The sequence below is a fragment of the Sminthopsis crassicaudata genome, chromosome 5 (genome assembly GCF_048593235.1).
Source record: "Sminthopsis crassicaudata isolate SCR6 chromosome 5, ASM4859323v1, whole genome shotgun sequence".
Lineage (NCBI taxonomy): Eukaryota > Metazoa > Chordata > Mammalia > Dasyuromorphia > Dasyuridae > Sminthopsis > Sminthopsis crassicaudata.
This window is the reverse complement of record NC_133621.1, coordinates 229,624,420-229,651,406: the sequence shown is the minus strand read 5'-3', so window position 1 is coordinate 229,651,406 and position 26,987 is coordinate 229,624,420. Positions and strand designations below refer to the sequence as shown.

At 36.9% G+C, this 26,987-nt stretch overlaps 1 protein-coding gene across 5 annotated transcripts in view; it reads left to right on the top strand.

Moving 5' to 3' along the window:
• The window catches only part of SCN8A (sodium voltage-gated channel alpha subunit 8), a 214,281-nt gene that overhangs the window by 88,562 nt on the left and 98,732 nt on the right, over positions 1-26,987 (top strand). The window lies entirely within an intron of this gene.

Genomic DNA, 26,987 nt, shown 5'->3' with positions numbered 1-26,987 from the left:
GATGACAAACTTGCAAAGACTTATATGAATTGATCAAAGTGAAGCAAACAGAACCAGGAAAACAGCATATATAACAACAATAATGTTTACGATAATCAGCTACTTCGGATCAATATAATAACTCATGAGGAAAAATACTGTCATCATCCATGAAATCTGAGGACAGATTGAAATATAATTTTTCCACTTTTTAAATTTTTCTTGGTTTTCTTTTTGTTATTCGTCCTTTGTTCTTGAAGAGGACCATGACATCAGGGAGATGATGCTGTGAGATGCAAATGAATTGGATTTGCATGAGGGCAGTCACCTGCCTCACTTTCCCCTCCAGAGCCAGTGGCAAGATATAGATCAGGATGACTGGAGATAGCAGTAGAGGCAATTTTGAGACAATCCTTTTTAAGCTAAGGTCTTCAACAAGTTTCAGTTTGACTGCTAGGTAGCAATTGAAGTGGAAATAGGTTTTGCATGATTTCATGTTTAATTATTATCACATTGTTTGCCTTCTCAATGAGTGAAGTACAGGAAGAAAGGAGTTTAGAACTCACCAAAATTTTTTTTTTAATTTCTTGAATGTTAAAACTATCAATTAGAGAATCTCTAGAAAAAAGGACTATTCAGGAAGTTGGAAGCTGAGAAGTATTTATTTTTTTGCCACATCAGAACTTCAGTAAGGAGAATTTGGGGAAGAAGATTAAAAGGCCAAAATGTAGATGTTTGGCCTTGCCAATAGGAATTTGTTTTCTTCATAAATCAACTTTGAAAGAGACAATTGTTAATCATAAGTCAATACTGAATTTAAATCAAGTGTATCAGATGTTATAGTAAAGTTAATGAATATTTGGGGTATTGCCTGGAGGCTGTCTGCTATTAGTCTCCTGGGGTTGGAAACCCACCCTCTTTCTGTATAGAAGCTATCACTGTTTTCTTCATTTTTCTACTCATTATTTTGTAAAGCCTTCAGGGCAAGGAGGTTACCAGCTTCCTCTGCAGAGCAAGGATGGGTATATGGACAGTAACTGTCCTCTCAATGGCCTGCAAGGAACAGCTGAGCTGCAGGAGGGCTCTGGGAAGAGCTCTACATGGAAGTGAGTAGGCCTGGGTATCAACGGCCAGGATGTATAAGTACCCTGCCAGGAACCCCGCTGTGAGGATTAGTGACTACCTTGGGGCTACAGGTTAAGCAGCAAAAGTATCACTGCCCCCCACAAATGCCTGCTTTGAGTATTAGCAGTCACCTGCACTGGAAGTGTCTCTACCTAGGCAGCATAGTTGAGCTGGGGAAATTCCACTACCCAAGGCGGAGCCCCTCACTGTGCAAATGAGCGGCTGCCCCAGGCTGTGCTCCTGCTGTGTGTGACATCCCCCCTCCCCCCAACAAGAGTCTCTAGCTGCAGAATGCCACGAAGAGCTGTGTTATGGTCTGGACTAAGTCACTTCCCGTCCTGGGTGGGCGCAGCCAGATCCTCTCAGGCTCTGGCATCCCTCAGTGTACCCACAACCCTAGGCTCCAACTTCTCTGCTTGGTCCATTACTCTGCCACCAAAGCAAAGCAGTCAGGCTATGGCAGAGAGCTCTATGTAAACCTTCCAATTGCAGAGGCTGCCCTGCTCCTGATTCTATCCCTGTCACTCAGGTCAAACCTTTTCTGGCGATAATCCAGATTATCTTTGGCTGGTGAATTATACTTCTGATCTTACCAGTCTAGAGCTATTTTTGAGGCTGATTTTAAAAATTGGTAATGAGGGTGAGAGGAGCTCAGATTCTCATGTGTGCCTTCTCCGCCATCTTGGCTCCGCAAGTTAATGAATATTTAAATTTTTTTTAGAGTTGTGAATCCAAAGAATGGAGTATTTGCTGCCCTTAAGGAATTTTAAAATTGAGTTTGGATGATAACTTAGTTTTATCTAATTGTAAATTATTAGTTTTTCTACTCTTTATCCTAGGAGGAGTTGGAGAAGGGCTATGGATTTGAGTTGAATAATAGTAATATGAAAGTCTTGTTAGTGACATTTAGAATGATGAAGAAATAGAAGTTGATTTGGAGGAGGAAAAATTGAGGCAAATTTGAAGAACAAATTCCAGGCCCAGATGGTGGTTCAGAGTCTACTACTGGATTATAAGAGAAGCAGGATTAAGGAAAACTAAGAGGAATGTAAATGAACTACGAGAATTAGGCAGTAGAATGTGATGAAGTATTCTCAAAAAAGATAAAGGAAAGGTAGTTGTAGAAGAAAGTAAAAGAAAAGGCTAGGTAAGTAAGAAACGGTCAGCAGAACAATTAGAGTAAATTAAGAGTAGATTTATGAATGGGGCAAATTTAATAAAACATATCTGATATTGGCGAAAGTGGCTATGGTTTTGACTGTTCTGGGAATTGTTGACACAAAGGTTGGCTAGGGTTGTCAAATTATTAAGAAGTAATAATTACTTATAAAGTTTTAACTTGATGCTTAGGATTGAAGTATAAACAACTGAAGTAGCTTTAAGAAATAAGGTTGACAATCTTAATTATGGAAAATAGAAGACATTGTTCAACACTGGGCAGCAATTGTTTGTTGTTTGTGTTTTGGTCATAACCAAATAATTCTTGTCTATATTCCAAGAACAGACTGATTGCCCCCCTGGAGGAGTAGATGAAGGAATTCAAAGAATGCTTTTCCACATTCAAGTTTTTTAAGGGTAAGAGGTTCGTAAGGAAAGGTCAGATATCAGGAGAAGAAGAAAAACTGTAGTAAAGGAAGAGAGACTTAACTCTTGTCAGGGTGGTAGAGTCAAACCAAAACAACAAGCATTTAATAGTGTCTGCTATGTGCTAGGCTATAATATACTAAGTATTAGAAATACAAAGAAAGGCCAAAAAAAATCCTTGTCCTCAAGGGGCCCACAATATAATGGGGCAAGAGGGGAGACAATAATTTTTTTTTTTTTGAGGCAGGGAAACAATTTGAAACTTCTTTCAATAGACCAGGCACAAGAAGGTATCAGGGTTGTAGCAGTCTCAATGGAGAAAAAGAATCTATTGAGAGTTGTTCCAAAGGTAGAATCAATAGGATCTGGCATTGGATATGGGAGGTGAAAGAGGGTGAAGAATCAAGGATAGAGTAACAAAGCAGCTATTTGTTGTCCTGATAACAATAATAAAGAAGTTTGTTGCATTTCTGGGACATGGATCTAAGACAGTAGAGAATGTTTGCAAGACTTCTCAAAAGTAGATGACAGCTACCCACTGTTAGTGCTTAATATGGGCACAAACAAAAGGACCTAAAAATATTCATACTGATTGTTGTTTTGAGAAACTAGAATAACATAGGGCATAGGTTGTGTTTTCCCCACTGTTCTCTATTGAAAGCAAGGAATGTAGAAGAAAAAAGTTAATCTGGAAAGTGTACAGCTGGTGGTATTCTGAGGAATGGTATTTAAGGTGGAATTTGAACTTCTAGATCATGGTTTATAATACTAATCAATTCTTTGCTAGATATAGAGTAGACTTATCAAAAGCTGGTAATAGTGTATTTGCAGATATCTAATCCAAGTGGCTGTAAACTAAAAAGAAAAGAAGAGGACAAAGTGTGTGTGTATGTAAGTATGTGTGACAACAAAAAGAGGAGTAGGTTTTTGTTTTTAAGGCTATATTGGGATAAAAGGAAGAATCAAAAACTTCCTTTTGCTTTAGGTGAAAAGATGAAAACTGACAACAGAGAAAAAGTAAGGTTACTTCAGTTTTTTCATTTATGTTTTCTTTGCAAAGGAGAGTGGGCCTGTATACTGGAAATGATAGAACAAAATACAATTAACCAAAAGTTAATGCTCAAGGCAAGTAAGGGGTAGGAAGAGAGTACCTAAGAGTCCCTGATGACTGTCATGTGACATAGATGAACTTCATGTTCAGTTCCTGAAAGAAATGGCCGGTGTGATTTCTAGATCACTGTCAATGTACAGTAAAAGATCTTGGGGAATGGGAGAAATAAGCATCATATTGGACAAGGGCAATTTTCAGGGAAGGGAAGAGAACAGAGTCTGCTAACAATAAGCCAGCAAGCTTGTCTTCAGTTACTGGGAGAAATCAACAGTGGATTACTAAAGAGATAGGTGATAAACATCTAGAAAGGAAAGGAATTTTTAAAGAGCCAATATGCTTTATTATCTGACGCCAAGGAGTCAGAGCTAGATGGAGAAAAGAAAATGACTCACCTGAGCTCTCCCTAAAACCCCTCTAAACATTTTAAAATAATTTAATAAAACAATTTTTGGAACAGCAGAACCCACAAAATAATGGGTAAAAATATTTTTCTAGACAAAGATCAACTTAGAAGATTAACAGAAAAGTCTGTCACAATGGGGAAAGGAAGAGTGAATCTTACTCCAATCAGAATTGACTCAGAGGTAATAATATACACACTCAGTTGGACATAGAAATTATCTTATTCTACAAGAAAGTGGGAGGGGAAGGGGATAAAACAAGAGTGATAGAAGGGAGGGCAAATTGGGGGAGGTGGTAATCAGAAGCAAAACATTTTTGAGGAGAGACAGAGTGAAAGGAGAAAGAATAGAATAAGTAGGAGAGAAAAATAGGATGGAGGGAAATACATTAAACTATGTAAAAGTTTTTTGAAACTAGTTTCTTTGATAAAATATATAGAGAACTGAGTCATGTTTATAAAAATAAGAGCAATTTCCCAATTAATAAATGATCAAAAGATATGAATAGTTTTCATATAAATTAGTCAAAGCTATCTATATTCATATGAGAAAAAATTCTAACTCACTATTGATTGGAGAAATGCAAATTAAAACAATTCTGAGTTATCACCTTAAACCTATTAGATTGGTTAATAGTATAGAAAAAGAAAATACCAAAATTGGAGATATGGGGAAAATGACTCATTAATGTATTGTTGAAATTGTGAATTGATTCAGCTACTCTGTAATTTGGAGCAGTACCTAAAGGGCTGTAAAACCTGACCTGGCAATGTCACTGTTAATAAGTGTCTGTTAATAAGAAACAAAAAGGAAAAAGATAGATATTTACAAGAATATTTATACCTGTGCTTTTTGGGTGGCAAAGAATTGGAAATTGAGGAGATGTCCATCCAATTGGAGAATTGGGGAATAAGTGAACAAATTGTGTTATGTGATGGTGATGGAGTACTATTGTGCTCTAATGAATAATGAACTAAAGGCTATCAGAAAAACCTGGAAATACATGAATTGATAAAAAGCGAAATATACTGTGTACAAAGTAACAGCAATGATTAGCTATAAATAACTTTGTTGTTCTTGGCAATCAAAGACTCTTATGATGAAAAATACTATCCATCTCCAAAGAAAGAACTGATACTGTCTGACTACAGATTGAAGCATATTTTTTTTTACTTTCCTTATTTTTCTTGAGGTAGGTTTTAGTTTTTTGAGTTTTTTGGTTTGTGTTTTCTTTCACATGACTAATGTGGAAATATGTTTTGCATGACTCTACATGTATAATATTGAATTGCTTGCCTTCTCAATGATGGGTATAGGGAGGAAAGAAAAGAAAAAAAATTGGAACTCAGGGTTTCAAAAATGAATGTTGAAAATTGTTTTTGCATATAATTGGGTCAAAATAAAATACTAAATACAAAGCATTCCAGACTACTCTTATTTCCTTTTTTTTTTTTTTTTTTTTTTTTTTTTGGACAGAATTACTAAACTGGCAAATGAGGGGAATGCTGTTGATGTAATTTATCTAGATTTAAAACTGATAAAGTATCTTACCCTCTTCTTGTGGAGAAGATGGAGAAATGTGGTCTAGACTGTAGGTAGCAAACTCAATGTTGGTAGGTAGTGACCCACAAAATTCGTGGGTGTGACTTGAACAAGGTTGAAATATGATTGGGAAATTTTAAACAGGATAAATGAAAATGCATTAAAATGGATAATGTTAATGTGTGATTTTCCAAATCAATCTGTCAACTTGGGTCAGCTCCTGTTTTGAGTTTTAACACCCCTCGTCTAGATTATAGATTATGGATTTCAGAACTGGTTGGATGACAGACCTCAAAGAGTTGTTGTAAAAGCATCTTAGGCAGGAAGTCTCCAGTGGATTGCCCTAGAGATCTGTGTTTAACCCTGTGTTATTTAACATTTTGGGCAGTACTTTAATAGAGACATAGATGATATATACTCATTAGATTTGTAGTTGACACACAACTGTGGGGGATAGTAAAAGCAGTGGATGACAATCAGGATCCAAAGAGATCTGAACAAACTTTGATCAAACATTAGACTAGTGAGATGAAATCCTACTGAGATAAATGTGAAGTCTTTTACTTGGGTGCAAAATAAAAAACTTCATGAATATAATATAAGAAAGATATGATTAGATCACAATTATTTTGAAGATCTTGAAAGTTTTGATAGACTGTAGCAATTAATTGTTAGGAGTGTGATTTGGCAGCTAAGAAAGATCTTGAGCTACATGAAGGGCTACAGTTTCCACATACATGAAGGACTACAGTTTCCACAAATGGAGAGGTGAGAGACTCATTGTACTCTGCCCTTTAAAAAGAGAATTCATATGTTTGAGAATGTCTTGTATATAATTGGGTGCATATAAAGAATATTTAAAAATTGCATGTAAACAATGTCTTGAGGAGACATGGTGAAGATAGATGGTGAAGAGCCTTGAGTCCAGGAAAATTGGCATGCATAAGTACCAAGTGGTATAAGTGAAAGTATGTTAAGTTATTGGAATAGTTAGCAAAGATTTTGTGTAGGAAGTTAATGTTTTTTTTTAATTTAATTTTTATTTTATTTTATAATTATAACTTTTTTTTTGACAGTACATATGCATGGGTAATTTTTGACAACATTATCCCTTGCACTTACTTCTGTTCAGATTTTTTCCCTTCCTCCCCCAACCCCTTCCCCCAGATGGCAGGCAGTCTTATACATGTTAAATATATTACAGTATATTCTAGATACAATATATGTGTGTAGAACCGAATTTCTTGTTGCACAGGAAGAATTGGATTCAGAAGGTAAAAATAACAGTTTACATTCATTTCCCATTGTTCCTTTTCTGGATGTAGCTGATTCTGTCCATCATTAATCAATTGGAATTGGATTAGCTCTTCTCTATGTTGAAGATATCCACTTCCATCAACATACATTCTCATACAGTATCATTGTTGAAGTGTATAATGATCTTCTGGTTCTGCTCGTTTCACTCAGGATCAGTTGATGTAAGTCTCTCCAAGCCTCTCTGTATTTCTCCTGTTGGTCATTTCTTACAGAACAATAATATTCCATAACATTCATATACCATAATTTACCCAACCATTCTCCAATTGATGGACATCCATTCATCTTCCAGCTTCTAGCCACTATGAAAAGGGCTGCCACAAACATTTTGGCACATACAGATCCCTTTCCCTTCTTTAGTATTTCCTTGGGATATAAGCCCAGTAGTAGTATGGCTAGGTCAAAGGGTATGCACATTTTGATAACTTTTGGGGCATAATTCCAGATTGCTCTCCAGAATGGTTGGATTCTTTCACAACTCCACCAACAATGCATCAGTGTCCCAGTTTTCCCACAGCCCCTCCAACATTCATCGTTATTTGTTCCTGTCATCTTAGCCAATCTGACAGGTGTGTAATGATACCTCAGAGTTGTCTTAATTTGCATTTCTCTGATCAATAGTGATTTGGAACACTCTTTCATATGAGTGGAAATAGTTTTAATTTCATCATTTGAAAATTGTCTGTTCATATCCTTTGACCATTTATCAATTGGAGAATGGCTTGATTTCTTATAAATTAAAGTCAATTCTCTGTATATTTTGGAGATGAGGCCTTTATCAGAACCTTTAACTGTAAAAATGTTTTCCCAATTTGTTACTTCCCTTCTAGTCTTGTTTGCATTAGTTTTGTTTGTGCAGAAACTTTTTAATTTGGTGTAATCAAAATGTTCTATTTTGTGATCAATAATGGTCTCTAGTTCTCCCTTGGACACAAACTCCTTCCTCCTCCACAAGTCTGAGAGGTAAACCATCCCATGTTCCTCCAATTTATTTATGATTTCGTTCTTTATGCCTAAATCTTGGACCCATTTTGATCTAATCTTAGTATGTGGTGTTAAATGTGGGTCCATGCCTAGTTTCTGCCATACTAATTTCCAGTTTTCCCAGCAGTTTTTGTCAAATAATGAATTCTTATCCCAAAATTTGGGATCTTTGGGTTTGTCAAACACTAGATTGCTATTTTTATTCACTATCTTGCCCTGTGAACCTAACCTATGCCACTGATCAACTAGTCTATTTCTTAGCCAATACCAAATGGTTTTGGTGACTGTTGTTTTATAATACAGTTCTAGATCAGGTACAGCTAGACCACCTTCACTTAATTTTTTTTTTATTACTTCCCTTGAAATTCTTGACCTTTTGTTGTTCCATATGAATTCTGTTGTTATTTTTTCTAGGTTATTTAAATAGTTTCTTGGAAATCTGATTGGTATAGCACTAAATAAATAGATTAGTTTAGGGAGTATTGTCATCTTAATTATATTCGCTCGGCCTATCCAAGAACACTGAATGTCTTTCCAATTATTTAAATCTGACTTTATTTTTGTGGCAAGTGTTTTGTAATTTTGCTCATATAATTCCTGACTCTCCTTTGGTAGATATATTCCCAAATATTTTATACTATCGACCGTTATTTTGAATGGAATTTCTCTTTGTATCTCTTGCTGTTGGATTGTGTTGTTAATGTATAAAAATGCTGATGATTTATGTGGATTTATTTTGTGTCCTGCAACTTTGCTAAAATTCTGAATTATTTCTAATAGCTTTTTAGCAGAGTCTTTGGGGTTCTCTAAGTATACCATCATGTCATCTGCAAAAAGTGATAATTTGATTTCTTCATTTCCTACTCTAATTCCTTGGATCTCTTTCTCGGCTCTTATTGCCAAGGCTAGAGTTTCTAGTACTATATTGAATAGTAATGGTGATAGTGGGCAACCTTGTTTCACTCCTGATCTTACAGGGAAAGGTTCTAGTTTATCACCATTACATATGATGTTTACTGAAGGTTTTAAATATATGCTCCTTATTATTTTAAGGAATAGTCCATTTATTCCTATACTCTCAAGCGTTTTTAGTAGGAATGGATGTTGGATTTTATCAAATGCTTTTTCTGCATCTATTGAGATGATCATATGGTTTTTATTAATCTGATTATTAATATGGTCAATTATACTAATAGTTTTCCTAATATTAAACCAGCCCTGCATTCCTGGTATAAATCCCACTTGGTAATAGTGTATTATCCTGGGGATGATTTTCTGAAGTCTATTTGCTAATATCTTATTTAAGATTTTAGCATCAATATTCATTAAGGAAATTGGTCTATAGTTTTCTTTCTCAGTTTTTGATCTACCTGGTTTAGGTATCAGTACCATGTCTGTGTCATAGAAGGAATTTGGTAGGACTCCTTCAATCCCTATTTTTTCAAATAGTTTACATAGCATTGGAGTTACTTGTTCTTTAAATGTTTCGTAGAATTCACATGTAAATCCATCTGGTCCTGGGGACTTTTTCTTAGGAAGTTGGTTAATAGCTTGGTCTATTTCTTTTCCTGAGATGGGACTATTTAGACTACTTACTTCTTCCTCTGTTAATCTGGGCAGGCTATATTTTTGAAGGTATTCTTCCATTTCATTTAAGTTATCGAATTTATTGGCATAAAGTTGAGCAAAGTAGCTCCTAACTATTGTTCTAATTTCCTCTTCATTAGTGGTGAGTTCTCCCTTTTCATTTTCAAGACTAACAATTTGCTTTTTCTCTTTCCTTTTTTTAATCAGGTTTACTAAAGGTTTGTCTATTTTGTTGGTTTTTTCATAGAACCAACTCTTTGTTTTATTAATTAATTCAATAGTTTTTTTACTTTCAATTTTATTAATCTCACCTTTTATTTTTAGAATTTCAAGTTTTGTGTTTGTCTGGGGCTTTTTAATTTGTTCCTTTTCTAGCAATTTTAGTTGTAAGCCCAATTCGTTGGCCCTCTTTCTCTATTTTATGCAAGTAGGCCTGTAGAGATATAAAATTTCCCTTTATTACTGCTTTGGCTGTATCCCACACATTTTGGTATGATGTCTCATTATTGTCATTTTCTTGGGTGAAGTTATTAATTATATCTATGATTTGCTGTTTTACCCAATCATTCTTTAGTATAAGATTATTTAGTTTCCAATTATTTTTTGGTCTATTTTCCCCTGGCTTTTTATTAAATGTAATTTTGATTGCATTATGGTCTGAAAAGGATGCATTTACTATTTCTGCCTTACTGCATTTGATTTTGAGGTTTTTATGCCCTAGTATATGATCAATTTTTGTATAGGTTCCATGAACTGCTGAGAAGAAAGTATATTCCTTTCTGTCTCCATTTAGCTTTCGCCAAAGATCTATCATATCAAACTTTTCTAGTATTCTATTTACCTCTTTCACTTCTTTCTTATTTATTTTGTGGTTTGATTTATCTAATTCTGAGAGTGCAAGGTTGAGATCTTCCACTATTATAGTTTTGTTATCTATTTCCTCTTGCAGCTCTCTTAATTTCTCTTTTAAGAATTTAGATGCTGCACCACTTGGTGCATATATGTTTAATATTGATACTGCTTCATTATTGATGCTGCCCTTTAGCAGGATATAATGCCCTTCCTTATCTCTTTTAATTAGATCAATTTTTGTTTTTGCTTGATCTGAGATGAGGATGGCTACTCCTGCTTTTTTTGTTTTGCCTGAAGCATAATAGATTCTGCTCCACCCTTTTACTTTTAGTTTGAATGTCTCACCCTGTTTCAGGTGTGTTTCCTGTAAACAACATATAGTAGGATTCTGACTTTTAATCCAGTCTGCTAACTGCTTCCTCTTTATGAGGCAGTTTGCCCTATTCACATTTATGGTTAGAAGGACTAATTCTATATTGCTTGCCATCCTACTAACCCCTGCTTATGCTTTTCCCCTTTCCTTCCCTCTTACTCCCCTACCCAGTATTAAACTGGTGAACACCACTTGATTTTCACAGCCCTCCCTTTTTAGGATCCCTCCCCCACCTTAAAGATCCTCTCCTTATTTTACCCCTTTTCCTCAAAATTTCTGTATTCCCTTCCCCTTAGCTTACTCCTTCCCTTTCACTTTTCAATGAAGTGGAAGAAGTTTCACTATAAATCGAATATATCTATTGATACACACTATGTTCATCTCCCTCCTTTCTTTCTCTCAGATATAATAGGATACCTTTGCCTCTTCATGAGATGTAGTACCACCACTTTACACTTTTTTATGATATAATTTCCTTTCCACCTCTAGTTTCTAAGACAAATTGTACATATGTTCTTTACATATTTTTTTTGGCAGAAGTATAGTTCTCAAGATTTCTTTTTACCTTTTTAGAAATCTCTTGAGTTCTGTATTTGAAGATCAAACCTTTTATGTAGGTCTGGTTTTTTCATCAAAAATAGATGGAATTCATTGTAACGTGCTCTCCTGGCAGTTACAATTTCTAGTCTGTCCTAGACCCACCAGAGCACCTTTGACCACTGTCCTTTGCAGTGTGAGCTCTACCCGGCTCGCCTCCTCTGAGGCCTTCTAAGGTCTCTGGCCACAATCTCTTGAATCTATAGCTTAGTAACCGGTAGCGCACTCAAGAACAACCACATGTAATCTTAAAAGCCTTTATTATACCTACTCACATAATGCCCTAACTGATGCCCTGACTTGTTGGTTCCCTGGTGAACACCTGGTCAGAAGACCCATGTGTTCACTACCAAAATCCTTACCTCTTTCGGCTACCCATCTTGGCTTGGCCACCCAGGCTAGGAGCCAGGGTGAACAGCACGAGGTTAAAGAGGGCGGTTGCTGCCTGCAGTGGGCTTATATAGGGCCTGTGAGGTCACACACACAGCCAATCAGCGAGAGAGTCACCCATTACAAAACTATCTCAATATGGCCAGGATCCCGCCCAAGGGCAGTCCTAATATCCACAGAAATTACTTCTGGGCCTCAATCCCGATGCACTGTGTCCGCCCATTTAAAGGGCCCTTACAATTCCCTTTCTCTTGTTTTGCGGGAACCGCACATCTCACCAAGCTAAACTTTTAGCACCAGCTATAGTTCACTTGGTCCATGAGATGACAGAGTGTTATGCCCAAGGAGGTACAAAGCAGCAGATCCGTAAACAGAAGTATGACAATGAGAACCAGGCTCAACAGTGGCCCAAGTGTTCAACCCATTCATCAAAGTCATACTCGAGATAAGCCAAAGAGGTTGGATGCCAATGAGGTAGGATGTCAACACTGAGGTGGGAAGTCAACAAGGTAAAACATCACAATTCTAGTTAACAAATATCAGTGAGGTAGGTTGTCACAATTCTAGTTACATTTATCACAGTTCTAGACCAATTCTAGTTTCTTACAATTTTCTGTTGCACTTTTCACACTCCTAGAACAATTCTAGTTTATCACAATTCTCAATTGCATTTTTCACAATTCTAGAACAATTCTAACTTATCACAATTCTCAATTGCACTTTTCACAATCCTAGAACAATTCTAGTTTATCACAATTCTCAATTGCACTTTTCACAATTCTAGAACAATTCTAGCTTATCACAATTCTCTATTGCACTTTTCACAATTCTAGAACAATTCTAGTTTCACAGGTGCACATAAGCAGTCATGTCCAGTAACATTGTCTCAATAACAATGGCAGGTGGGTGTGTTGGTTTTTCACCCACTAATTTAAAAGCATAGTCCTTCAATAGAAAGCATAGGGCAAAGCCTCTTCCCAGGCCACCATATGGCAAGTGGCCACGGGAGAAGCAAGCAGGCCCATTGTCCATTTACAGTCTTTATATTGCGTATCACCCATAACAGTCCATTTCAGCTGCAACACTGGAACTGTGTCTGGTGTCTCTGGTGTCATGGTCAGGAGGGACATTGCTGCCATCAGCGTCTGAAGGGCTGCTGACATCTGGCTGGTCTCTCTGGACTGTTGTCTGGTCCTTCTCTTGGATCCCCAGGTTACAAATGTCTCTGGTGGGGATGAACTCTACTGCTGGATCTGCACCTAGGAAGGAATGTACCCAGGGCCCAACTTGGGCCTTTCCAAATGCCATCCAGGCCTTTCCACATCACAGTGGAAACAAAGTTGTTGTCAAAAAGATCAAAAGTCAGACAAAAGTTAGTCTGTCACTTAGCTGCACTTTCTCTGTATGCCCGAAGTGCATTGCTAAGGTAAAAGGCAAAGAATTTAAAAATGTAAAACCAAAATAATTTAAAAGTGTAAAACCGAAATAGATTAAAAATATAAAACCAAAATAACTTTAAAATGTAAAATCAAAATACTTTGAAGATGCAAAATCAAAAATGTTTTAAAATGTAAAATCAAAATTTAAAAATTGTAAGCAATCACATATCCCAAAATTCCCTTCTCTTGTTTAGAAGAGAAGATCTTGGGGATAGTCTGTGCAGTAATGACTTTACTAGAACACTCGGCTATATCCCTGAATTCTTTTGCCTAAAAATCAAAGTTTGAATTTCTGATACCGAATTGTACTCCAGGAGTGTGAATCAATAAATCTGATATTTTCCTCCTGGGTCAAAGATCACACACTGTCTATTTATTCTAGTGATTAAAACAGCAATTTTCCAACCCATTCTAAACATAAACACTGTTTTATAAGTACCCGTAGGGGATTGGGAAATCAAGCTCACCTGTGGAAGTGGAAAATCCACGAGGTAAGAAAAGAGGAGTTCCAACTCTCCAAAGACGATCCTAGCAGTTTTACAAGTATAAAACTCCACTCTCTCTAACTGCAAGGTCTTGTCCCTGTAAGGTTTCTTAGAAATTAACTGAACTGTATTTTTAAAACTTTTCTGATTATACTCAATACCCCACAATTCCTTTTTGCCTTGGGGCACAAAGCCTACTCCGGTCCTTTGAAAAGACACAGGAGTTTTGAATGGATTAATGAGCAGTGCTGATGGTATTATAGCCCTTCCTTTTCCTCCTCCCCCTTCTCCCTTGGCCCAAGAAGGTGAGGCAGAGGGAAGAAGAATTGGAAAATCCCCCAAAGGCTGATTCCAAATCAAACCTGAGCTTTGCACATAAAAAGAACTAAACTTCTTCTCAATGGAAGAGTAATGGATAAATTCCTTAAAACAACAATGCACAAGGTAAACCAACAAAACGCTAAGAAGAATTTCTACAACTGAAGTCCATGTGATTCGTTTATTTCCTTCCTTAGTTTCTGCCACTGGTTTGAACTCTTCCTGTTCTATCTGTAGTAACCTAGCTTTTTCTTCTTTCTCTATCTCCATCTGTAGTTTAACCTGCAATTCCAGCAACTCTTGCTGTGGCATTTTATACTCTATACTGTCATACAAACACATTAGCTCTAGGTTGCTCCCTCTCCTAGCTCTATTTACTGGGTGTGGGGATAGCCTTTGTGGAGCTTGATTACAAGCTTCCTGCTGTTCTTCAGTGGTGATCTTTGTTAAAAGATCTTCCATCTGGCTCTTTAACCTCTTTATATAATAAGCATTATGTTCAGCTGTGTCCTTGAGCCTGATCCCAGATTTACCTGGGTCCATATTGCTTCTCTGTCTTCCCTCCTAAGTGGCGTTTCTACCGGATCTTTCAGAATCTTAATTCTGAATATTAAATATTTTCAAAACCTGATAATTCCTGATGTGTCCACGTTGAGCGCCATTTGTAACGTGCTCTCCTGGCAGTTACAATTTCTAGTCTGTCCTAGACCCACCAGAGCACCTTTGACCACTGTCCTTTGCAGTGTGAGCTCTACCCGGCTCGCCTCCTCTGAGGCCTTCTAAGGTCTCTGGCCACAATCTCTTGAATCTATAGCTTAGTAACCGGTAGCGCACTCAAGAACAACCACATGTAATCTTAAAAGCCTTTATTATACCTACTCACATAATGCCCTAACTGATGCCCTGACTTGTTGGTTCCCTGGTGAACACCTGGTCAGAAGACCCATGTGTTCACTACCAAAATCCTTACCTCTTTCGGCTACCCATCTTGGCTTGGCCACCCAGGCTAGGAGCCAGGGTGAACAGCACGAGGTTAAAGAGGGCGGTTGCTGCCTGCAGTGGGCTTATATAGGGCCTGTGAGGTCACACACACAGCCAATCAGCGAGAGAGTCACCCATTACAAAACTATCTCAATATGGCCAGGATCCCGCCCAAGGGCAGTCCTAATATCCACAGAAATTACTTCTGGGCCTCAATCCCGATGCACTGTGTCCGCCCATTTAAAGGGCCCTTACAATTCATTTATTTCATTAAATGTCCATCTTCTTCCCTGGAAAACGATGCTCATTCTTGCTGGGTAAGTTATTCTTGGCTGCATACCAAGTTCCTTAGCCTTTCAGAATATAATGTTCCAGGCCCTGCGTTCTTTTAATGTGGATGCTGCTAGATCCTGGGTTATCCTTATTGTGGATCCTCCATATCTGAATTGCTTTTTTCTAGCAGCTTCCAATATCTTTTCCTTTGTCTGATGGTTCTTGAACTTGGCCACTATATTTCTTGGCGTTTTGATTTTAGGGTCCCTTTCAGTAGGTGATCGATGAATTTTTTCAATGTCTATTTTACCCTCTGTTTCCAGAACGTCTGCGCAGTTCTCTTTGATAATTTCCTCGAAAATGGTGTCCAAGCTCTTTTTTTCCTCACATTTTTCAGGGAGTCTGATTATTCTCAAATTGTCTCTCCTGGATCTGTTTTCCAGGTCTGTTGTCTTTCTAGTAAGGTACTTCACATTCTTTTCAATTGTTTCATTTCTCTGGTTTTGCTTGACTACCTCTTGGTTTCTCCTTGAATCATTCATTTCTACTTGTTCCAGTCTAATTTTCAATGATGTAATTTCTTCACTCACTTTTTTTATATCTCTTTGTAATTGTCCAATTGAGTTTTTATCTTCTATGGAATTTTTTTCCATTTTATCCATTTTACTTTTTAGAGAGCTGTTTTCTTTTTCCAGCTCACTAATCCTGTTTTCCTTGGAGTTGTTTACCTTTTCCAGCTCACTAATCTTGTTTCTCAATGATTTGATCTCTTTATCCACTCTGTCTTTGAATGCATGGGATGACTTCTCCAGGCTCTCTTGCCAAGCTTCCCTTTCCTTTTCCCATTTCTCTTCCAGCTCTCTTGTGCGAGCCTTTTTGATGTCCTCTAGGAGATTCTTTTGTATTGAGGAGCATCTCATATCCCTCTTAGGGGATTCATCTGGGGACAGTCTGTTTTTAGTCTCCTCATTGTTTGAAGTCTGCTCTCTCTCCATACAAAAGCTGTCAATGGTTAGAGCCCTTTTGAATTTTTTGTTCATTTTGTCAGAGTAGGAATCGAAGAAAACAAACTGACAAGAGAAACAATTGGTCTGTTTTGCGGGGGATGGGGCTGGATGGTATTAATGGGCTTCCTCTACAGACTGGGGGTAGGGCAACAGAGAGCCACTAACAGAACAGCAATGACTGTACTGAGTCTGCGCTCTGAGGCTCTGAGAATGCACTGAATCAGTCCAGGTGGGGGTTGGGGGTGGCCGGGTTCTGAGAGACGCTGGCTTTCCGGGGTTTTAATCTTCACCTCTGGTGTTTACACCCTCTCCGCTGATCTTAGCTTGCTGCCAAGATGGAGTATCCACACTGGGGAAAAAGTCTTTTCACAGAAACGGCAGAGATCGTACCCCTCCCCTTCAGGTCTGAGCTGTGTGAGCTGCCTGTCTTGCTCTGGCTGTCTGCCCTCAGTCTGCGCCCAGTCTGATTGACCCTCCCCCAAGCAAACACAGACCTTTTCTGGCGACTTTCAAGGATGTCTTCTCTTGGTGATTATTTGTGGATTTCTTTCTGGGTCAAGCATAAAGTCTGAGACTTGTCATGAAGTAAGTTCTGAGAGAAAACGAGGAGCTCAAGCAGCTGTCTGCCTCCACTCCGCCATCTTGGCCGAAATCCCCAGGAAGTTAATGTTAACTCATGTTGAGGATTTTTATGATGTAAAATGGGCAAAGAACATCAGACCTTTCTTGGTATCTGGTCACTTTGGGTTTAATCGTACCTTAAAAATCATTTCAGAGTACAGCTATAGAAAGTCCAGGAACCAAAACACAAATATGTCTAGTGACTTTCATAAAAGACGGTTAAGTTTGCAGCTAGAGGAGTAAAGGATGGAAAACATGGCAAAACTAGGGAAGAGAAGAAATTGTTATAATACCTGCCCCATGTAGCTATATCTTTCTGAAGAAAAGAGCTGGGATACTTGCAGAATGGCAGGTGAAGGATGTTAGGAAAGCCAAAGCAATTCAATGAGGCACTTCCAAGAATAAACTGTATGTGAACCAAAGCAGAAAGTCATTGGAGAAGCATAAAGAAAGGAAAATGTCTCATCTTGTAGGATATATGAAAGCAAATATAAGGGTAAATGAAATTTTTAAAAATAGGGAGACTTTTCCTGTAAATGGAAAAAATAATAAAAAGATGGGCTAGAGGGATGTGATAGTGGTGAAAGATGTCCTCATTCTGAATGGTTCTGTGAAGGGTGAGTAATCCAGCTCAGGAAATCATCCTGCCCTGGGGAGCTTTGAACATAAAGCAGCCCAAATATGTGGAGATTTCCCATCTTCTCCACAGACTAGCTTTGAAATGTAATGGAACAGAATACTACAAACAAGGCTTGTCCCACACAAAGAAGGAGTAGATGTAATTATTTATCAAGTTTGGGTGAGAAGAGTACAGATCATGATATGAAGTAGAGTTGTTTTATCAATGTCTTCCCTGAGTCCTTCTCTTGCTCTCCAGATCTTATTGCTCATCCTCATGTTCTTTCCTTGTAGCTTCTAATTGATTAGGAAAATGACAAAAAAAACAAAAAAACAAAAACAAAAAAAACTGTGCCTACTTCTTTCTGACACTTGACTAAGGAGAGCATCAGCAAAAGCAAGAAAACTTGTGGAACAGAAATAGAGTACCTATCCATTTTTTAAAAATCTGGACTTGTGATTTCAAAACTTTTTTTCCTTCACTTTTTTAAAATTAAACTTTTTATTTTTCAAAATATAGGCATAGATAATTCTTCCACATTAACCCTTGCAAAACCTTCCCCCTCCCCCATTCCTTCCCCTAGATGCAAGTAGTCCAATATATGTTAAACATGGTAGAAATATATGTTAAATCCTATATATGTACACATATATTGCTGCACAAGAAAAATCAAATCAAACCTGTAAAAAAATGAGGAAACCCTCTCTCTGGGTGTGGATGGCTCTCTTCATCACAAGACCATTGAAACTAGTCTGAATTATCTCATTTTTGAAGCTACGTCTATCAGAATTGATCATTGTATAATCTTGTTTTTGCCATGTACAATGATCTCCTAGTTCTGCTCATTTCACTTAGTATCAGTTCATGTAAGTCTCTCCAGGTCTCTCTGAAATTATTTAGGGAATGCTTAATGAGGAAACTTACTACACTAATTCATAAAGGCCTCTGTTCTGCAATTTAGTCCTAAGAGCATTGTCTGGGACATTGGGACATGTGTAAAGGCCTTGCCTGGTGTCAAACGGCCATTGTGAGATAGAAATGGGACTTGAGCTTAAGGCTCAAACTGGATCTCTATCTAAAAGGCCATGCTACCTCTCACCAGATTTTGTTGATTTTAAAAACAACAATATTTTTATGAATTTCTAGGTCATTAATAATGCCACTTGATTTTAAATTTATGCAATTCATTTATCCCCTTCTTTTTACCCCACCCCACTGCTGAAGTGCCTGACTTTCCAGCTGCCCCTATGAAATTTTTAAGAGGTAAGGTAAAGGAACCTCTTATCAATTTCCTATTCCTACTCTCTCCACCCACTCCACCAATCTCCAACAACCATTAATTATTATTACTGAGATAGCAAAGAGCAACTATATATTTTCTCACAATGCTATAGTTTTTTGGAAGTATCATGATGGATATATATTCACACTTGTCATGATCAGTGTGAATTTTAATCCTTTCCTCTTGTTGCCCTTGTATCTAAGTTGGTACTATTAGTAGCTGTAGAGTACTCTTTAGTTCATCCATATTATTGATAGGAATATTAAATTGATTGGGACTCAATCTTTTAGAATTCTACTTAACATACTTCCAGCGGACATAGAGCCATATTGATAATAGCACTATTGTTGCCAGACCAACTCTGTGTTCCAGTTATACTTGCAAGAATTCATAGATATAATTGAGGAAACATTTTTTACAAAAATGACTTTTTGTTGAGATATATTTCAGCAGTTGGTGAGGGAAAGCAGAAAAAGAGATTGGCAAAATGGCACTAAAATAAGGAGATTAAGGGAGGTTGTGCAGGGAAGGAAGAAAAGAAAAAATTAAAAACCAATAATAAAAATATATGGGGACTTTTCAGAGCTGACAATGCCTCATAAATCTTGTGGATAAGTATCCCTTTTCCATCTGAAATATGTAAAACCTTTCATTTGAATTTTTTCTCTGACTTTAAGTAATAGTGTTTTTTGTTCTGAATTCACACTAGATTTGATTTAAGCATTTGAAAGTTATGAACTGTTAAATTATTCAAACAGAAGTGAACCCAGGAAAAATTCTTCCAGCCCCTTCTGTATTCTGTTCCGATTGAATATTTCTCTCTGGGCAAGTTGTATCAAAACATAAGGTTCTATAGAATTAGAACTAATTTCTGTATCTACTTGCCATTAGATCTGCCGAGGCTTTTCAACCTGATTTGTGCTTTTGAGGGATCTACCAAGCAATTCTAGGTGTCAGGAAGGCCCACAAGATTCTTTTTTTTCATGTGGCAAAGTTATTTTTGGCAAGATATCTCTACCCAGGGATGGCCTGGGGCCAGTGGCAAGCTTCCAGGCAAAAGAATGCTTTGGTTAACCAAAGTAGAATTAGTTTAGTTTTTATGTTATACTCTGCTTGATTGTTCAGTGGAATTTTTTAAAATGCAGTTATTTAATTATATCCTTTATCTATTGTATAGCTGGCCATTTACCAACAAATAAATGGCCAGCTGATTCTGGTAGTTAAGCAAGGAGTATCCCTTGTCATCACTGCTGTTCTCCAACATTGGGCCAAAAGGTTCCTTTCTCTAAATGCCCAGTCTTCAGATCCAGGATTGGCCTTCTTTCTTGGCAAGCCATTTTTCTAGAGTGAGGCAGCATATGATAAACAGTTCTACACATAGGCTCACTCTTCAGATCTGGAGAATAATTTCTTTATTATACCTAGAGAAAGGTAATAGCTTTGTTGATCACAGTAATAGATTTAGAAGGTGCTTATTGCTAATGAGACAGCAAGCATTAATACTACCTACTTTATCACCTTACTCTACTTCCCTTTTAGAGATATCATGATGGACATTAGCAGTGATATATATGACAGAAATATTCTTAAGGGACCTCTTATCAATTCCTATTCATACTCTCTCCACCCACCCCACCAATCTCCAACAAACATAAACTAGATTTTCCCCTAATTGTAGACATAGCAGAGATAACTTCTTCCCTTCTGTTAATAAGTAGGGATACCTCTGTACCATGTGCTACAAACCTGATAATACTAATTAGAAATGAAAAGTGTAAGCATTTTCAGAAGTATTTTATGCTGGTACAGCAGATTTATTAATACTTTATGCTATAACTCAAGTGGTACTCCATAACTCTATATTAGGCCCTGTGCTCAAACACATTGAGTGGTGGTTGTTATAAACTGATATTTTTTCCCTTGGGCACCAAACCACAATCTGATTTCTACTTCCCTTTTAATTCATTTATAGCAGAAAGATATAATTTAAATTAGATTAGATAAAATATTATTGTGCTTCATGGGAACTGATTGATTTTTGCTTTAGAAGTATTCTCACAGGGATCAGAGGTTTGTTGTCTTTATTTGGGCTTTGGTAGAACTGGTATGGGAGCCCTTTAAGAATGATTTTTTTTTCCTCCTAGAACCATCCCAGAAGTTTAAAGGTGTTTTGTATGGAGAGAGGTGGAGGTCTGAATTTGTGATTTCATTAAAAAAATTTTTTTAAAACAAGAAGTATTAATGTAAACATTTCTAATAGTGGGGTGAGGTGATGGTGCCTTTAGTTTCACTTCAGCTCTCCCCTCTGACCTGGAACCCCAAACCAAGAACTTCCCCCTCCTGTAAGTGCCCATAGCCAGCTGAGTCCTTGCCCCACTGCTTCTGCACTCACCAAATGTGCTGGCTCCTTCCAGCCCAGCGCCCACTCTGCAGCACAGCTAGTCCTAGTGTTCCTAATCAGCCAGGATTCCCTCAGTCTTTCCAGACTCAGACCTCCAACTCAGCATGCAGTCTGGAGGTGAAGTTCCTGTGGGTCCTGTAGAGCGACACTCAGCGCACCCTAGGCATCTCTACTGGGTGTTTCTACAGAGCTAGTCTAGAGGTGTTTGCACTTCACATTGGTTAAAGTGCAGTCCTGGGATCTTCCTTCTGGCCTTCTTGGGTTATTCCAGGACCACCCATGTTCTACCCCAATTCTACTTGATTTTTTATGTCTATATACATCCTAAGGATCAAATTTGTTTTGTTTGTGGAGGAAATCTGGAAATATTGAAATTTCCTGACTAATGCCCAGAATCATCTGTCTGAACTTGTGATTTCAGTGGTAGAGGGAACACATGGTAGGGAAATTGTCTCTACGTGTCTTAGAGAGTTTCCCAGGGTCCTGTAAAAGTCAGGTAATTTGCTCAGTGTGTATCAGAAATAGGACTTGATCCCATGTTTTTCTGTCTCCAAGGTGGGTGTCATAATCTCTTAACAGTGATTATAGTAAGCAAGCATGCACACTATGCACACACATATGCACATGCATGCAATGTTTGTCCCCCCCAAAAAAAATACTACAGAAAGTAGATACTTACTACACAAAAAGTTAGACAAAAACTAAACTAGCTAACATAACTAAAATATTATTACACAAAATATTTAAAGTAGATAAGAACTAAAAACCTTGGACTTGATCAAGTTCAATTTATAATCAGAAATCATGGATTCAAGTTCTTACTAGATGAGTCACCTTGAAAAAATTACTTAACCTTAATGAGTCTTGATTTCTTCATTTATCAAATGGAGATACTACTACTTGTACTATCTTCTTAAACTATTAAAATCCCACTTTGATACTTCACTGTGGTATGGAGTTAACTCTGGTCTCTTAAAAGCTATGTCCATGAAATGGGAGGCTATGAGTTGGGGCAAACATCATAGGACTAACTCAAGACCGGACTTCCAAAATTAAATGGAGTTAATGACTGGAAAGTTGACTGCCAGGTGGAGGAACCAACTAGAGGGAAATTTGAAAGAAGAAAAAAAAATCTGGAAATAGTCTCGCATAAATATTGTGTTTTAGAAAAACATGTTTCAAAGGGTGCAGAAGAAAGATAAATAGGATATGATGGAGTAAAATTCTTCTTAAGAAATCAGCCCAGGAGAAGTAGGAAACATTTGAGATGAAATTCTGAAGACATAAACAATTCTAACAATTTCTAATTAGAAATAGAATTTCTAATTTGGATGCACAAGGAATTCACTAATCAATTTAGATGTTTAAAATAAATGTGCTGGAAGCAAGACTGAGTAACAGAAAAAAAGAAAAAAAAAAAAAAAGAATATGAGAATGGGGCTGAATTTTGTTAAAGTACTGTCCCAAATGCTAAAGTTTAGAGTCAGCTAAAACTGCTGAATAAAACTAAAGACAAAAATATTTTTGTTTGTTTCTTTAGGTATATTGGGAAGAAAAAGAGGCTCAGTAAAATGTTAGGGAAAAATTAGCTGTGTCTATACTCACAGTAAGATTTTATAGCGAAGAGACACAAAGAAGGAAGAAGAAGAGACATTCAAAAATATAAACATTATTTTTTAAGATATATTAGAAGTAAAGGAAGGATCAAGGATCTTTCCTTTGCTTGGGGGTAGATGGGAAGATGAAAACTGACATCAGAGAAAGCAAGACTACTTCAGTTCTTTAATTTCTATTTTTTCTACAAAGGAATAGACCTTTACACTAGAAATGACAGAACAAAATATTAACAAAGAATTGTTGCTCAAGCTAAGAAAGGATGTAGAAACAGAGCACCTAGTGACTTTTAATGAATTCATGTTACTTGGTCCAGATGAATTTCATCTTCAGTTCCTGAAGGAAATGGCATGTGTTATTTCTGGACCACTTTCTTGATATATGAACGATCTTGGGAAATGGGAGAAGTAGCACCATATTGGGGAAGGACAAACAATTTTCAAAGAAGAAAAGAGAACAGAGTTTGCAAACTATAGGCCAGTGAGTTTGCCTTTAATTCCTGGGAGAAATCAAGAATGGATCATTAAAGAGATAGTGGTGAACATCTAGAAAGAAAAAGACTGATTACAAAGTGCCATCAGGCTTCATTAAGAACAAGACATACCAGACTAAACTAATTTTCTTTTTTGATAGGATTTTTAAACTAGTAGATGGAGGGAATATTATCAATATCCTTTACCTAGATTTAAACTGGATAAAGTATCTCATCCTTTTCCTGTGGAAAAAATGGAGAGATGTGGTTTATATGTAGTTGTTAAAGTTATAAAGTTTATATATATACATATATAAAGTTATAAAATTTTTACTTGTATCAGAGTGGCAAGAGATCTACATTGGAAATATCACAGAGACCTGTTGCTTGGAAATATTTTGTTTAACATATCTAGCAATACTTTAAAAAAATGTATATAGATAGATGGTACTCTCATTAGATTTGCCAATGACACAGAACTAGGTGGGGTAGCTCATGCATTGGATGATAATCAGGATCTGAAAAGATATTGACAAGCTAGAACACGGGACTAGTAAAATGAAATCTGATAGGGAATTCTTTTATTTAGTTACAAAATAATCATTTTCATAAGAATAATATGGAAAAGATGTGATTAATCTGAACTTGTTCTGAAGAACATCAGGATACTATGTTGAGCAATAATCTCAATAAGTGTTAGCCATGTTGTGTGATGAAATAAAAAAGCTCATGTAATCTCTTGGACTAGGAAGAGAGATATAGCTTCCAAAAGGAAATCCCGCTGAAATCTGCAAGAAGAAATGGATGGAATTTGCAAGGAAGTATATTTAAGCATGATATCAGAAAAGTTTCCTAACAAGTTCAAAATTCCATAATGGAATGTGTTGTCTTGATATATTGTAGGTTTTCCTTCGTTCGAGGTTTTGAAACTGGCCAATCACATACTGAATATGTTGATGTGGTTTTTTTTTTTTTTTTTGTATGTGTTGGACCACATGGTGGTTCAAGTTCTTGTCCACTTCCCAAAGTCTGTGAGCCTGAATTTTAGGGCTGTGTAGAATTTTTTTTTAAAAAGAATATTAGTACTGTATGAGGATGTCTTCTGATGGAAGTGGTTATCTTCAACACAGAGAAGAGCTAATCCAATTCTAATTGATCAATGATGGACAGAATCAGCTACACCCAGAAAAGGAACACTGGGAAATGAGTGTAAACTGTGAGCATTTTTTTGTTTTTCTCCCCAGGTTATTTTTATCTTCCAAATCCAATTCTTCCTTTGCAACAACAACAACAACGAAATTCAGTTCTGCACATATATATTGTACCTAGGATATACTATAAGATATTTAATATGTATGGGAATGCCTGCCATCTAGGGGAGGGGGTGGAGGGAAGGAGGGGAAAATTTGGAACAGAAGGGAGTACAAGGGATAATGTTGTAAAAAATGTTATAATTATAAAATAATAATAATAAAAAAGCCCTGCTCTATACCGATAAAAAAAAGAAGAAGAATATTAGTGCTAGAAAACTCCATATTCTTCTATTCAAATTTTCTCATTTCTTTCTTAAAAACAGATTTTTACACCTGTGCCGGTGTCTTATTATTTCTTTGGGGCCAAGCTTGTTTGCTATAACTTTGCATCATTAATTTTGGGATGTTTTGTGATAATTCTTTCCATTTACATTGTTGTTGTCATTTTGTATGTTGTTTTCTAGGCTCTGCTCACCTCACTTAACATCAGTTCATGGATACAGCTTTCCATGCTTCTTTGTATTCATTGTGTTTGTCATTTCAATACATAATATTCCATTCCATTCCTATACCATAATTTATCTACTCATTCTCCAATTAATGTATATTTATTTTGCTACCACAAAAAATGTTACTCTCAATATTTTGGCCCATAAAGAGCCTTTTTTTAAATGACCTTCTTAGATGGACACCATCATTTTACAGGTGATGATTTTGAGGTCCTGATATATTTGAGATCATTGTTAAAGATCCCAAAGCTAGTCAAAGGCATATTGATAAATATTTGCCTTTCTATTTAGGGAAGATATAGTAGTTTGACAAACTTCAAGAAGTTTCCACTAATTTAATATTTGTATTAATCTATGTGTGCCCTAGCTTTACACATTTTGTGTATTCTTGATAAGTTCTGTATAAATTAAATTTACATAATTTAAGTGGCTTCATTTAACCAAAAATAACCAAAAATTTAATGGACTTATGTGGTAGTTCCTTTTGTAAAATAGAAGGGCATAGATGGGCTAGCATGATACTATACTCAGATCTGCCTTTCTTCCATTCTGATAAATAAGTCTTGGACAGTGGTATTTGAGAATTACTTTCTACCCTGACCCTGTGGTTATTGCAAAGAAGCTCCAGACCTGGGGTTCAGTTTTCTTGTTTTCTTACCTTTTTCCCCCCTTATGTATTCTCTCAATTAAATGAATAAAGGGTTTTGACATGTAAATTAAAACCTGGGCTGAAGAGGGAGGTTAGAGGAAGGGGCCTGATGAGTTAGTCAAAGGAGTACAGCCAGGTGGGGAATAGATAGGGTTAGTTACTTAATCTTTCTGAATTCTTAAAATGGGCTCATCAAAAAAATGAGAGTGTGGGGTTAAGATGATTTCTAAAGTTCCTCCCTTCTCTATAAATCTGAGTCTGATAATTCCAGGTTCATCATTCTGCACGGTAATATCATGAGGATGAAGGAGGACTAAATAATATCTGGGAGCTCCTCAGAGAGAGTTGCTATAGAAAAATTAAGGGGGAGAAAATTGCTTTAAAGAGGGGATCTCAGGGAAAGTCCTGTTCTGATTGTTGCTTTGAGAAGCCTGACATCCACTTTAGAAACATGTGGATTTAGAAACATGTAGAAACAGTTGTAGTTCTGACATTGGCATGTAACTGTACTGTTCTACTCTCTCTGCTTCCTATCAAGGTTTTAAGTTACATATATGTATGTGTGTATATGGAGAGAGACACACACAGAAGTAGACAAAGATAGAAAGAGACAGAGCGAGCGAGCTCAGGATTCAAATCAGAATAATCTGTAGGATCTCGGACAAATAATCTCTGTCTCATTTTCCTCATCTGTAAAATGAAGAGGTTAAATTAGGTTATGTCTAGTTTTTCCTGTAAGCTGTAAGTCTTCTTATTCTTTTTATGTGTGCTCTGAAGTATATACTGGGGTGGGAAATACACAGTATGATATCTCTTGGTATTTGAAAAATATTGCAAGAAAAATGTCAAGATTCAAGCCATTGATAGTGGAAAAAAAGAATATTGTCAGGAAGCTGACTGCCTAGTAATGGTGGTGATTTTCTTTCTGGGTGAGAATGACATAGATCTGCCAATGGGAAGTATGAAAGGAATACACATAGTAATAAATTTCCTGCTTTTCTTCCTTCCTCCCTCCTTTCTTCCATTCCTTCCTTTCTTCCTTCCTTTCCTTCTTTCCTCCCTTCCTGCTTTTCTCCCTTCTTCCTTCCTTTCTTCTTTCTTTCCTTCCTTCCTTCTTTCCCTTTTCTTCCCTCTTTCCTTCTTTCCCTCCTTCTTTCCTTGTCTTCCTTCCTTCCTTCCTTTCTTCCTTCTTTTCCTTTTCTTCCTTCCTTCTTTCCCTTCT